Source organism: Aethalodelphis obliquidens, unplaced genomic scaffold (genome assembly GCF_003676395.1).
Source record: "Aethalodelphis obliquidens isolate GAN/ISIS:26980383/991018 unplaced genomic scaffold, ASM367639v1 scaffold9, whole genome shotgun sequence".
In the NCBI taxonomy this organism is placed as follows: domain Eukaryota; kingdom Metazoa; phylum Chordata; class Mammalia; order Artiodactyla; family Delphinidae; genus Aethalodelphis; species Aethalodelphis obliquidens.
In genome coordinates this window covers 32,863,458-32,878,330 of record NW_020837953.1, presented here as the reverse complement: position 1 = coordinate 32,878,330, position 14,873 = coordinate 32,863,458, and the positions used below count along the sequence as shown (strand labels likewise).

Sequence of the window (14,873 nt, the reverse complement as noted above, 5' to 3'; positions counted from 1 at the left end):
TATTTATTTAAGGTAATGCTAGATGCTATAACAGATAAACCCAGAGACCTTTTTATGGATTGAGAACAGACATTTACTTCTTGCTCATGTAAAGTCAAATTGATGGGAGGAGGAGGGAGCTTTGCTCATCACAGTCACTCGGGGACCCAGGGTGATGGAGCTTCCATCATCTTCAGATTGTGACTCCCAAGGTCACCTCAGCCTTGGAGGGTCCCACAGGGGGTTTTATGGACCAGGCCTCAAAATGTATGTAAATTATACCCATATTCCATTGGCCAGAACTTGCTCATAGGGCCCCACCTAAATGCAAGGAGGGTGGGCAATGCAGTTCCTGACTAGGTATAGTAGTTTCCCCACAACGGCTCTGCCTTCCTTAGAAGGGGAACATGGTCTTTGCTGGACCTAATAGAGGGTGTTTTCCTTAAACAAAGGCTGGGGACCCTGGATCAGAGTTTGATGGGAGGTGGTCACTTAAAAGTCAACAAGTGACCAACATGTACTAAGACCTGGAAGAAGACACAGGATGTTCCTGACCCTTTGAGTTCACAGACACTGCCCCAGCCTTCAATAAAGTCCAAACTCCTCAGCCTGGCATTCACCGACCTTCACAGGAGGACTCCAGCGCAGCTTGCAGCATTCCCTCTCTCGTCCCCCTCCCCACGTACCCTGTGCTCCTCCCTGACCAACCCCTCACCTCAGGGCCTTTGCACGTGCTGTGCCCTCTGCCTGGAATGTTCTTCCTCCAACTCTCCACCCTGCAGACTCCTGCTTGTCCTTCTTGATCCCAATCAGAGGTCATCTGTGAGGCTTCCTTCAGCAGAATTAGCTGCTTAGCCAGCATTGACTGAGAGCTCAATGTGTACCAGGTACTACGTGAAAGGCTTTATGGGAATGAACTCATACATAACCCCCCAAGCCTATGAGCTGGCCATCCCACTTTATAGATGAGGAGCCCAAGTCTCTGAGAGGTTCAGAAACCTGCGTGAGGTCACACAGTGGGTGGCAAAGACAAATTCCAAACCCAGGTCTCTATGTTCGCAGCTGAGACTTAATCACTGGGTAAACGTCCACCTTTTATTAGCACCTGTCACAATCCATCACAATTATTTGCTTACTTAATAGTGTGCTCTGAATCCGCTGTCATCCTGAGAAAGCAGCTGCAGACTCCCTGAGGGCAGAAGTCCCAGCTGATCATCCTGGAATTTCCCTCACCATTGCCACCATGCCTAGGTCTGGGTGGCACTTTTCTCTCGAATAAACTCCTTATCCTCCGAGAACCAGAACCAGAAATTCCTCAGATTATCATCTGTCATAATCCCCTCCCTGCTTGCCTGTCAGTTTTTGAAAGTTAACCTGAAACCATTTGAAAATGATCTGAGAGGCACAGCCCAGCCTTCTCCATGCATGATTAAGTGCGATGGCTTTTTAATGATTTGAGCTGTGCCTTCCGTGAATTGACAAAAGTGGATTACCATATATTTCTGAAAACTGTGCTGCTGAAATCAGATTCTTTTTCATTTTCTCAGTCATCCTCACAGACCTTTGCTGAGAATGACAAATACTTGGGCTTTAATTGTTCAGTCGCACGAGGGTGGCACCTCCCAAGTTCTGAGAACTGCTCTCGCTGGGACAGCAGTGAAAGGCTTCCTGGGGTTCGATCTTTAGGAAATTGAACTGTGTGTTTTCTCTGAAGCAGAGGGAGCTGTCTTCTGGGGCGCAGCACGTTTGCTACATTTGTGAATTGCATAGGCCCCCAGATCTAAATCAGAGGCAGTTCTCACCCAGGAAACATGCTCAGAGCTGTCATGCTAGGGATGAGGAGTGGGTGGACGTGGGAAGGTGGGTGAGGGGCCTCTCCCTGTTCAGCCCATGCACAGACCCTTCCCTTGTGCTCCCTCTTTCTGCCAGACTCTGTACCACATCCAAGCCATCCACACCTTCAAGCGGGGTGTTGTTAGTCCCTTTTGACAGATGCAGACTCATGGCTCAGAGAGCTTAAGCAACATGGTTGTGACCACACAACTGGTAATATATAGAACCAGCGGTCAAACATTTTGACTAGAAGCCTGTGCTTTTTCCACTATCACGTCTGCCTATTAAAAAAGTCAAATAAAATTAAATGAAAGGTGACTCAGAGGCACCTCCTGTGACCCATTTACATTTAAAGAAAAAAAACACCTTCCCTGTCCACCTATTAGTGCAGTCTCTCTAATAATATGCATTATCTGACATTATCCCCATTTCACAGATGAGGATGTTGAGGCTTATGTGGGTAAAGTAGCTAACCAGAGATCACACAGCTAGGAACAGTGAGGTAGGATTTTGTTCTACGTCTCCCTGGCTCCACAATAAATTCCTCACCTCATCCTCTGTAGGAAATAAAAATCTGCCCAGAGATCCCCCATCTAAGTTAGGTGGTCAACACAGGTAGGTCTGCCAATGGGAAGCCTGTGTTAGTTTCTGTGTAAAATGCATGCACGTGTCCTTTCAGTTAGGGGAGGGTCGGGGCGGCTTCTATCAGTTTCTGGAAGGGGCCTATGGATTAAGGAAAGGGGAGGTCCCTGGTCTGTAGAGGAGGGCAAGTCACCCTCCTGTTCTTCCCTGCATTCTGACGGTGAATCGGGTGGGGCCATCGTGGGCCTGATGGGGAGAGGGCCAGAGCTGCTCTGGCCTCTGCTCATGCTTGCTCGGGCTCCTTCTCAGTTCTCTCTCCAGATTAACTCCATATACGTTTACTCAGACCCTACCGAGCGCCCAGCATCGTAGATGATTCCGAGATGAATATGAAAAGATCTCTGCCTTCCAGGCTCCTGCCTGTGAGAGAGACAGAGCAACACAGACCCTCCTGTGAGTTGGCCTGGCCAAGTGATCAGCAGTGGGACCCAGAATGGTGCAGGGAGGAAGCGTCACTCCCTTGAGGGGATTGGGAAGGCTTCCTGGAGGCTGAGCATCACGGGCGGGGCTCCTGTGGGGAGAGGCACCAGCTCCTCTCACATAGGTGGTACCTGCTATAGAGGGGCACTGCTCCAGCCCACGGGTGGAAGGTGCTGCTGGACCCTGAGGAGACGGCCTGGGGGTCTTGTGGTTGTGGGCACCTCCCTGGGGCCCTCTCAGACCCTCTGAACCTGGCCAAGTTCCCAGAAATTGCACAGGAGCAGGATGGCACAGCAGTGAAATGCGGAGCCTCCGAGGCAGCCGGCCTGAGTTGAATCCTGGCTCCCCCATTCATCACCTTGGGAAATTTGACCTCTCTCAGCCTCAGTTTCCCCATCTGGAAAAGAGCAACACAAATTGCACCCTCCTCATAGGGTTGCTGGGAAGCTTTTTAAAGAGGTGCTTCCATCTGCCTCCACACAGGCTCAGTTGAGGCTGGCCGTGGAACGGCTGCTGCATCCACTGTGTGATCTCTAACCCTCAGGATGGGGTATGGTTGTCCCCATTGTACAGATAAGGAAACTGAGGCAGCTAGTAAGTGTGGCTCCAGGGCTCTGCCCTTTCTGCTGGCCCATTCCCTGCAGCTCAGCCATCCCAGCGACTAGAAGGACCCTCCGCTGGGGCGCAGCTCTGTACCAGGCTCTCCCGGCACTGCCTCTGCCATCTCTTTATGTTTCTTGGGGTGAATAGGGCCTCTTTGATTTCCTTGCTTTTCCCCTTTCCAGTAATCATCAGTCATCTTGTTATCACAGCCACACATCTGTGCCTCTTGACTCTGGTCCACAGGCTGTTTGCCATGATCAATGCATAGCTCTGTGTGGCCACCACGTATATCCAAGATGACATTGTGACCTTGCATCCATGGGCCTGGGAGGCCCTGGTGCTTCCAGAGGGCAGCTGGAGGCTCCCCCAGCGGGGCTGAAGTGAGGCGACTGGCTGATGGTGCCCTGTGCTCTTGGTCAATTCTTCTTGCCCCTGGACTGGTAACCAGCTCCCCACCAGCTAGGGGCGCCTCCAGCCACCTTCATGGGACCCCAAAGCACAGGCCCAGGTGCTCCCTGCCTCCCTCTGACCCAACCTAAGTGACTAGTGGGCTCTCACCAACCCAGACGGGTAGCTCCCTGAATTACTCTACGTGGGGTCTCCCTCCAGGACACTTCACACAGCAGCTTGAGTATCACTTTAAAACACCAGGCAGATGGGGGTCTCCCTAAGCCATCCACACAAGCCTCCCCGAGCCGCCAAGGCCCTGTGTGGTCTGCCTCCACACCCCGTCACCACCCACCATGTTCCCTTTCTCACCACCCCACACCACCTCTCTGCTCCACAAACAGGCCAAGACTTCCCCGCTCCATTCTATTTGCTGTGCATCTGCCTGGCCCGACCCCCTCTTTCCTCCTGTCTTCCTTCAGGCCTCAGCTCAAATGCCGCCCTCTCCTGACTGTACACCCGCTCTCTTTCCCTTTATCACATTTGGTCCTTTGTAACTCGGTGTCATCCGTGTGACACCCGGTTGGTGTCTTTCTCCCCCACCAGACCTTCAGCTCCTTGAGGGTGGGGACCAGAACCGTCCATTCTCCAGCACCACGCACATCCTGAGCACTCCAAAATATGCTTTTGGGTAAATGAATAAATATTGAGCAAGTGACTTAATTCCTTGAAATTTCAATCTTCATCTGTAAAAGAGGGACAATGATAGCGTTTTCACGAGGTTTAAAAAAGATGTGTATAATACGGTGCCTGGCACAAAGCACTATCTGCAGCTGTTCTTATTAACCTCTTTGGTTGGCATTTAGTAGAATCTCACATTCCACAAGTGAACTTCGGTTGGATGTCTGCCCTGGGCCAGGATTTCAGAGCACCATGGAGTTGGTCTCTGCCCCCTTACACCCCCCCACACCTCACACCACATTAGGAACAGCCTCTGGTGAGGTCACTGGCTCCCTGGAGGCTTCCTCGTCTAGGTGTGAGGCAGTGGGCGGAGGGCATCCTTCAGTAGATCTCAACGATGCCTTTGCTCTTCAGGCTTCGATTAAACAGGCTTAGATTCAGCCCTGAAGACACTCACTGCCTGGGATGGACTTGAGAAAAGGACACGGATGACACAGATTACTATAATGAAAGTTGAAAGCAATTCTTTTAATAAAAGTTCAGAGGAGGGCAACCTCAGGTCCAGGTGGGGCAATCAGGGATGTCTTCGTGGAGGAAGCAGCATTTTCTCCAAGACTTAAAGTAGACATTGGGTTTGGACATTTGTGGAGACATTTTGGGTTAGAGGAGAGCCTTCCAAGCAGAAGGAACAGCTTGAATAAAGGGCTGGAAGGCGAGAAACAGTGGACCTCATAGAATCTGTAGTCCAGCTAGAGTATGGAAAACGTGACAAGACCATTAAGAAATAGGGCTGGGGGGCTTCCCTGGCAGTCCAATGGTTAAGACTCCATGCTTCCACTGCAGGGGGCACAGGTTCAATCCCTGGTCGGGGAACTAAGATCCCACATGCCACACGGCCAGTGAGTGAGTGAGTGAGTGAATAAATAAATAAATAAATAAATAAGTGCTTTTGGATAAAAAAAGAAATAGGGCTGGAAGGGCATTATATCAGTCAGCTATTTCCAAAAATAATGCCACGTAACAAATTACTCCACAGTGAGTGGCAGGCAACAGTGAGCATTTATTTCTCGTTCATATAGCTACAGATAGGCTGGGGTTTGGTTTATCTAGGCTGTGCTCAGCGGGTCCAGGTCTGCTCCACCTACCTCTCATCCTTCATGGACCTCCATGGCTATTTTAGACTTGCTCTTCTCCAGGTGAAAGGTGGACACACAGGAGGGCAACCCCCCCATGCAAGCTTATTTCAAACCTCTGTTCAAGTCACATCCACTAATCCCATTGGCAAGTCTCATGGCTAAGCCTGAAGTCAGAGCCAGTTTTAATTCCCTACCCACCATGAGGCCAAAGCAGGTTACATGGACAAGACCAAGGTTGATGGGACAGGGATGTTTACCCTTCCCATGGAAGTAGAGGGATAGTACTGGGCAATTATCTAATTTGCAGGTAGAAGCCAGAGTATGGAGGGACTCTGGGTCTGCCCTCAGGAGCTTCCCATAGCAGCAGTCGGATTTAGTGTCTCTTGGGGCGAGCAGCCAGGGCTCCGGCCTTTGCTCTTCTTCCCACTGAGGCAAGAAGTGTGTTAAAAATATCACAGTGCCTGCCCAGCTTGGTCCCGACTTCCCGAGAGCCGATACCTCCTGCCCGCCTAATCTGCGAGGGATCCTACCTTTGCCTTCTTCTGCTGGAACTGAGCCTTATGGTAACAGCCCCGTGCATTGAGCACCTACTCTGTGCTGGGTGTATCAAATTCTCTTGTACTGAGTGCCTGCTGAGAGCTCTTTGTATACATTCATCTGAACTGGCCACGCCCTTCTGAAAAGGAGACCCCATTGTCCAATTTTTCTGAGGCCCAGAGATGTCAAGTCAGTTGCCCAAGATCACACAGCTGGGAAGGGATGAAGCTGGGATAACCAAACCCATAAGGTCAGATGGTGTGTAAGGCGGTGTCTGGTTACAGCTCTGCCCTGAGCTGCTGTGTGACTTTGGAGGATCCTGGGTACTAATTTCTCCATGTGCTTTTTCTTCTCTCAGAGATGCTCTGAGATAAAAGCACTTCAGAGCTTGCTACACAGCGCTGTCGCAGGGAATTTTTTTGAATACCAGTTTCCAGGTCAGACTGCACCCTCAGCTCTTCTTTAAAAACAAACAAAACGTTAACATTTTTAAACATACCTGGTTTTCCAACGAGGAACCCTGTCCAGTAGACTGCCTCAGTGAACCGTGTCAGGCCATTCGTCACAGTGAACCTCATCCAGCGGTCGACCACAGCAAACATTCTCCATCCGGCTGTGGCAGCAAAGCGTGGCATGTGTTTGGGAAGAGTGGAGGAAGGCATTAGTTCCACCAGGGCCCTGACGTCTGTCCATCTCACTCCTCTGACAGTGTTTTCCTTGGATAGCCGGCCACTGCTCTGAGTGGTATGTTTTCTCCGAGGCCAAGAGGCCTTGTAAAGTGTTTGGAAATCCCTAAGAAAGCGCTGTGGGCATTTCCACCAGTCGTTTATTCATTCAACAGCCATTTGTTCTTGCCTTCTCAGTGCCTGGCCTGGGGATGGATGGTACGGCTCCTGGGAAGAGTCCGAGCCAGCCACTGCCCTTTGGGATTCACAGGCAAAGATGTACGGTGTAGTGGGAACAGTGCTATGACGGAGCACCTGCAGCAGAGCAGGGCGGGCTTGCAGAGGAGGGAGTGGTCAGCTCTGCTTGTGGCTCTGGAACATTTGAGAGAAGACACAATGCTCTTGCATCAGCAGACACTGCAGGGTGTTTAGGGAGCTGCTAGTGGTCTGCTCTGGGTAGAGCATTGCATGCAAAGAGAGCAGGAGGGAGGTGAGACTAGAGAGGTTGCCAAGGCCTGGACCACAGGCACCCTGCATACTGTGCCCAGGACTTTGAACTTGGAGAACAGGAGGCTTTGAGGGCTTTTTTTAAGGGCAGTGACATGGTCAGACCTGATCACCTTTTATTAATCAGCCTCTAGTAAGAGCATTCTGTTGGGTTCCAAGAAGAGTTTGTAAAAAATATCTTTAGTCCTTCCGGAGGCACCAAGAAACCTTTTTCTGGAAACACTCAGCCCCTCAACACAACGTTATGTGATCCAGGAAATAACCATCATGGAAAGATTCAGGGAAAATATTCCTATTGGAAAACAAACAAACAGATAACCCAGACCTGATAAAAATGGAGAGGTCCTAATCCCTAAAAAGATTTTATGCAGCCAGAAGACCTGATGTGGTTTTAAAGAATGTACTTTGGGGTAGTGGGGATATCGCTTTAATTCATCTTCATAGAAACCCATGTGGCAGAACATTCCAGCTGCTACTGCTGCATAACAAATTACTCCAAAATTTACTGGCTTAAAACAATTATTTTATTATGCTCACAGATCCAGGGGGCTAGGAATTCAGAAAGGTCACAGTGGGGACAGCTTCTCTCTCTGCCAGGATATATGGGCCCTGACCTGGGAAGGCTTGAAGGCTGAGGGTGACTTGACAGCTGGAAACTTCTGGAAGCTTTTTCATTCACATGTCTGGAATTGTTGCAGACTGTTGGCCGGAACCGCAGATGGGCTGTCAGTCAGAAAACATACGTATGGCTTCTCCATCTATTCTCTCCTTGTGGGCTACCTTGGGCTTCCTCACAGTATGGCGGCTGGTCCCAAGAGCCAGCATTCCAAGAGACAGGAAGTAGAAACTGCCTGTTTCTTAAGGTCTGGGCCTGGGAACTAGAAAATCATCCATTTTGCTTTATTTTGTTATTCCAGGTAGTCACAAATTTCCACCCAGGTTCAAGGAGAGGAGTGTGGAAAAAGGTCCTCTTGTGGGATGGGATATCCTACGGCATCCGTCTTTGGGAACTGTGACCTGCCCCACAGCCATATTGGTTTCTTTGGAAGCTGAGAAAAACATTTGTGTTGTTTTCTTTACCGATTAAGAAAAGTCTCTGTGGATTATATCCTCAAATTAAATGCAACCATTAGTATTTGGCTCTGGGGATACTGTGGTAATAGGCTACGCCTTGGGTGATTTTTGTTTCTATCTAAACGTTCTTCCTGGAGCTTATGTTTTCCAGCCTGACCCATTTCTCTTTGCTAATATAATGTCACATAAAAACCTCATCATCATTAATATGGCAGAGTCAGGAGAGGGGATACAAACCACAGTCCAGCAGGGCAGGGTGGTTCCTGGCCAGGCAGCCCCCAGGGGAGGAGGTTATAAGAGCCTGGGGTCCATTCCCTTGTAGAGCCCGACACGCATGACAGATAGCTCTGTGCAGGGCACTGGTGTGGACACACTCAGCCCCCCTGGCCGATGTGGCCACAGCCTGCTGGGAGGGTCTCCTCTGTCTACTGGCACCAGCCCCTAGAGCAGACAGTTGAGCTGCCCTGGTGACCTGGGTGGTCACGGAAGATACCCGGCAGTAGGCTCAGTCTGTTCAACTGACACGTTGACCTTTAATGCCTCTGGGTGCCAGACTATAGCCAGGCACTGAGAGATATGAATGAGCCACGGTCCCCTCGAAGCCTTCCCTGCCCAGGAGGAGGGGGCCCTTTATTCCCAAATACTTGTCGTGTACCTGTGATGGGCAGGAAAGTGTTCTAGGCAGTGGAGGGCAGCAGTGCACAAAACAGAGCTCTCCCCGCCAGGAGTTTTACGCTCCATCAGGAAGACAGTAAATAGGGAAGCAGACCCACGTGTAACGTTGCTAGGAATAAAGGCACTGGGGAAAAATAAAGAGGGAACAGGAAGAGCGATGGGGGTGCTATTTCAGCAGAGCGATCGCAAGGGCCAAGGCCAGGACTCTAAGGCTTGGAGGGCGCCAGGAGCAGCAAGGAACTGGAGTGGAGGGAGAGAAGCCAGGCAGGGAGAGGAGGCCAGGGCCAGATCACAGCCTCCGAGGCAGGGGGGAGCCCTGGGAGGGTTTTGAGCAGAGGAACGGCATGATAGGACTTGCATTTCTGAAGGCGGCAGCCCAGAGGAGGTGAGGAGTGAGTGGCGGCTGGAACCCTTGTGAAGACAGAGCCGCCAGGATTTGCTGTGGGACCAGATGTGGGGGCAAGAGACGCAACGTCAAGGGCTTGGGGCCACAGCTCTTGGGAGGAGGGGGCTGGCATCCACCGAGGTGGGAAGCCTGTGGGAGGGGCAGGTTTGGAGGGAGGCGCAGAATTTGCTTTCAGACGAGTTAAAGGTGAGATGTGTGTGGACCTCCGAAATGTGAGTAAGGAGTTATTGGAGAGCGAGTCTGGGCTCCCGAGGTCAAGGTCCTGGCTGGAAATTTAAATCTGGGAACCATCAGCATGTGGATGGTATTTAAGCTGTGAGACCAGATTGAATCACTAAAGGAAGGAAGGTGGACAGAGAAGAGGCCCAAGGATGGAGCCCCAGGCGCCCCGGTCTCTAGAGGCCTGGTGATGAGGAAGAACCAGCAAAGGAGACTGGGAAGGAGCAACCACAGGGTGAAAAGGAGAAGCACGAGGAAGAGCGGCATCCTGAAGGCAGATCCAGCACAGAGTGAGCATGGTGCCAAGGTGCCGGTGCAGGTGCCCGAGACGGGCCAGCTGGTCTCCTGCCCTCCAGCCTGCCCACCCCCACTGGCAGCCATCTCTCAAGCGTGGAGACAACTCTGCTGCAGACTGCGCCCCTGCTATTTCGGAGGACGGGGCAGTAAATTGACGAACACTTTAGAGTGATGAGAAAGGAGCACTTGTCGTGGCAACGAGGGTACACGGAGTAGGGGCATGGAGGGTGGACCCTGAAGGGCTGGGGAAGACTTCTCAGGGAGGGTGAGACTTCATGCAGACTGTGGGGTGAGGATCACAGTGGCTTCCTGGGTGAGGAGGCACTGGGCAGGCTCTGGACGCCTCAGGAGCAGGTGGAATGAGGAAGGCAACTCCTAGCCAAGTTTGTAGAAGAGTCACAGAAGTCAGGGAATGTGCTGAAGCTGCAGGGAATAGGGAGGGGCCCAGTAGGGTTGGGAGCTCTGGCCTTTGGGGCCGCTTGGAGACAAGGCAGGGAAGGGGTGTGAGAGAAGCATGAGCCTCAATGATCTCATGATCTAGTTAGGGGGCAAGACAGAGCCCCACAGTGCAGGGCGGGAATGGAGGGTGCCTGAGTCGGAAGCCCAAGAAAGTGCTACGGGAGCTCTCTGGGCGGGAGGAGGTTGTCTGGGTGCAATCAGGGAAGGCTGCCAGTGGGAGGTGACCTTGAAGAAGGTGTAGGCTTTGCCCAGAGGCACAGAAGAGCTTTCTTGTCAGAGGAGACCCCACATGCAAAGGTAGGAAGGCCAGAGGATGCAGCCTCTGTCCAGGAAGCAGAGCTTGATGCGAGATATTAGCTAGATCCTTTGGATTCAGACCCAAAAGACTTTACGCGCGCGCACACACACACACGCACACACACACAACTCTTTATTGTATGGTTGTACTGTGAAGCCACTGCAGGTTCCTGAGCTGGGAATGGACACAGTGGATCTGGTTTTCGGGAGACAGATCAGGCGACAATATACAGGGTGGGAAGGAAGGGGTCCGGGAGGTAGGTAGACCCTTTTGGAGGCAGGTGTACACCCAGGTCAGGGGTGGGAAGCAGCAGACACAGGTGGGAGCCATATGACACTTTTCCTTTAAGTTGGGTCAAGGCTCTTGCAAGCCGCGTCTTGTGCCTACACTGCCCAGCAGGGTGGTGAGAGGCCAGTAATACAGGAGTGTCACAAGGCCTCAGTGACCCCAGAAGACTTTGTGGCGGGGCTGCCCAGGGCCAGCTGGGGACAAGGAGGGCCACACTTCTGTTTGTGGGGACCAGCTCATGTGTACCCAACATCATGCCAACTCCTTTCCATCCACCCCCCCACTTAACCCTCCCAGCAGCCTTACGAGGTTGGTCCTACTGTAATCTCCATTTTTTCAGATGAGAAAAATGAGGCTCAGTGAGGTACGATGACTTGCCCTGCACACAGCTAGTACATAGTGGAGCCAGGATTTGAACCCACATCTCCTTGGCCAGGCCAGTATTTCAAGGTGAGCTAAGGGACCCCAGAAATAAGAACAATGAACTGATTTGTCAAGCACTTACACCGTGCCAGGCATGTACAGGTGTCTTTATCAGGTGTCTTTAGGCTGGGCAGTATATGATACCTTTGTCCCAGCTCAGGAACCTTCAGTGGCACCTCAGTACCCCAGCCCAGTGGTCTTCACCTCATTTTACAGATGAGAACTTTGACACTTAGAGCAGATGGGTTGCTGGCCCAGGCTGGGATGTGAACCCAGAGCTGTGTTCTTTTAACAGAAGAACACAGGAAGGGGGGCCAGCAGGGGCCTTTGTGAACAGCAGCAGTTCAGAGCTAGAGCCGGGAGGGTGGGCCGCCCAGGAGAGTGGGCTGCCCAGGCCCAGGGAAGCTTCCAAGCTGGCCACCTGACTCTTTGTGCCCCACTGGCTCTTCACATACAAGTTGTGGGCCTGCTGACTGAATAGGCGGCTGTCTTTTTCCCTGGGGAGCTGCCCCAGGTCGGCTGCAGGTGCAGATAGAGTTGAATTCGGGATAGGGCCTTCTCTCCTGCCCGGCCTGGCCGCCAGGTAACCTCTGGCCTGAAACGGAAAGCTTTCCAATAAGTGCCTTGCTGGCCTGCAGCCCAGCTGTGTGGTAGGTGGGAGCGGAGAAGCAGGAGGACTTGGACACCCGAGAGCAGGGGCAGAACCTTGCCAACAAATCTTTTAGCGAGTTGCCTCCTCAGCCGGCTGCCTCGGGAGTGTTCGGGAAGGACAGCTGGTCACGAGGAGCCCTGGCTGCCCTCCCGGCCCAGCCAATGCCCTGGGGCCTCGGGACGCAGGGTTGGCCCAGGAGACGGAGGGCCTGTGGGGTGAAAACACCAGGCAGCCCGGGGCAGGATCCAGAAATCGGGTACTGTGGGCCACCTCTCCCTTGACCTTGAAGGACACACAGCTTGGGCTTCTCTTCTCTTCGCGTCAGAGCAGCCTCCTGCCCCCGCAGGGGAGGGGGACGTAGCAAGCAGATCTGAAATTGTTTTCCCAGGGAATTGAGAGGCCCTCTTGTGGAAAACACACTACACGTGGCCCGGCCTGGGGCCCCATTCCTCCCTTGGGCTAATCTTGGACGGGACCTCTCTGGGGTCCTCATCTATGAAATCTAGGGGTGAGGCAGCCGCATCTCAAAAATCCCTCCAGGCCCTTAAGAAGTCAGGTGTGAGGCCCTGTGGTTAACAGGGAGGGACCCTGGCATCAGAGCCAGGAGTGTGGACCCCAGACCTGTGCCCTTTGGCCTGGGCTTGTCTCAGTCCCTCTCTGGTCATGTGTGGCCCATCTGGGTCCCAAGGCCTGAGCACCTCAGGAGGGTAAGGAGTTGCCACGAACCGTGCTCAGCCTTGGACACCTACAGGGGAAGCAGCCAGGATAAACCAGAAAAAGACCAACTTGGTTTGGCTTTGAGTGTTTTCCTACTAATCCTTAAGTGTAGGAGGGGTTGACATTCTGGAAATTCACTTCAACTCAAAAGCCGAAGCCGTCCCAGGACACGTGTCTCTGGATTGGGAAACGCCTGCATCCCCCAGCCCTCCCCTCCCTCCACTCTTCCTTGCAAACCCTCCCTTCTGGAAATGTGTCTTTAACCTCCAGACTTAACTTTCTCTCAACTTCTCCCGGATCTCCCTCCCATCCTTTTCCAAGCCGTGCCCTTTATCTGACCTTGCTGCCCAGCCTAGAGAGGTGGTTAAGTGTTTGAGTTTCACAAGGATTCTCTGCCTGCGAAGTCAACACAAGTGAGCAGTTAAGGAAGCACTAATTAAGGAGATTAGACGCTAGCTCTGAATGCAGGAGTGCCCGCCAAGCCGTACTTCAGACTCAAGTGGGGCTCAGCACCTGTCAGGGAGCTCTAGTGTCCACTGGGGGAAGGTGGAGGCTGTGAGTGTCAGTGCTTTGAGCCTCTGCAAGGAGGACATTGAAGGAGCAATTACTCCTCTGAAGTTACCCTCTAGTCCCGAAAGGAAATTGCTGCTGCCTGCGATGACTGAAGTTGTAAGGAGTTGATGGGAGGCCACCATCTCTTCCAGGAAGCCCCCCAGATGGCCCCAGGCACATCTCTTTCTCCCTCATTTCTTCCTTTACCATCCTCTAGAAGGCAGGCTCTGGTTGTCCCATGTCGGAGGTTCTTCCTCATCGCTCTGCTGTCCAGTCTGTGATGTGGAAAACTGCACAATTTTCTCAGCCTTTACTCCCAGGACAAGAGTCTAAGGCCCCAGTGGCAGGGGCCAGGCCTCAAAGCTCACGCTTTGTGTACCCACTGGCCTAGAGCAAGAGTGGCCACGGAATCTTTGGTTTGTGCATTTGTTTAGTTTCTTTGTCCAAACTGTCTTTCCGTTTTTTTTTTTTAAACAGAAATAAATTTCTGGTTATAAAAATAATCCATGGGGCTTCCCTGGTGGCGCAGTGGTTGAGAGTCCGCCTGCCGATGCAGGGGACACGGGTTCGTGCCCCGGTCCGGGAAGATCCCACATGCCGCGGAGCGGCTGGGCCCGTGAGCCATGGCCGCTGAGCCTGCGCGTCCGGAGCCTGTGCTCCGCAACGGGAGGGGCCACAACAGTGAGAGGCCCGCGTACCGCAAAAAAAAAAAAAAAAAAATCCATGAGCTGAAGAAATCAAAAAGCACCTGTAATCCCAGCACTCAGCAACAACCACTGAATCACTTCCTGCCGGACTTGATTCTGTTCAGGCTCATCCACGTTGGCAAACAGGAAAGAAATTATATTGTGCTTTTTTTTTTTTTTGCAATCTACTTTTTTTTACCTTAACAGATCCCATGCGTATCTCCCCAACTAACATAGGTCTTTCTCAGTTGTGTGAATGTCTGCATAGTGTCCTATTTTATACATGAGCCACAATTTGTATAACTACTCTCCTATTATTGGACTTGGAGGGTTTTTTTCCCAACTTTTACCCATCATATATGATACGGCAATAAATACCTTCCTGGGTAAATATTTATGAACATCTTTTTGTTCTTAGAATAAAATAAAGAATGGCATTGAAGCGTCAGCGGACTGGCACATTTGTTAAGATTTTGTGGACCAAATGACAGTTCACCCGGCCACCTGCCACCCCCAGCATAACAGAGAAGTGGTGGGCGCCCAGCTGGCCCTGATGGTTGACTTGCTGGCAGACGTAAGAGTGGACCAAGGTCTGGGAAGCAGCTCATCCCTTGAACTCAGTCTCTCCAACCCCCCCCCCCCCCACTCTCTGCTGCCCTGAGGAAGAAGCAGCCCACGGGGGGACTCTGGGTCCTGGATGTGCCTTCAAAGGCTGGTGGCCCTGGGGTCTCCCTGGA

General features: G+C 52.1%; 1 protein-coding gene across 4 annotated transcripts in view; it reads left to right on the top strand.

The window, feature by feature from the left end:
* The window catches only part of MAN1C1 (mannosidase alpha class 1C member 1), a 149,101-nt gene that overhangs the window by 100,751 nt on the left and 33,477 nt on the right, over positions 1–14,873 (top strand). The window lies entirely within an intron of this gene.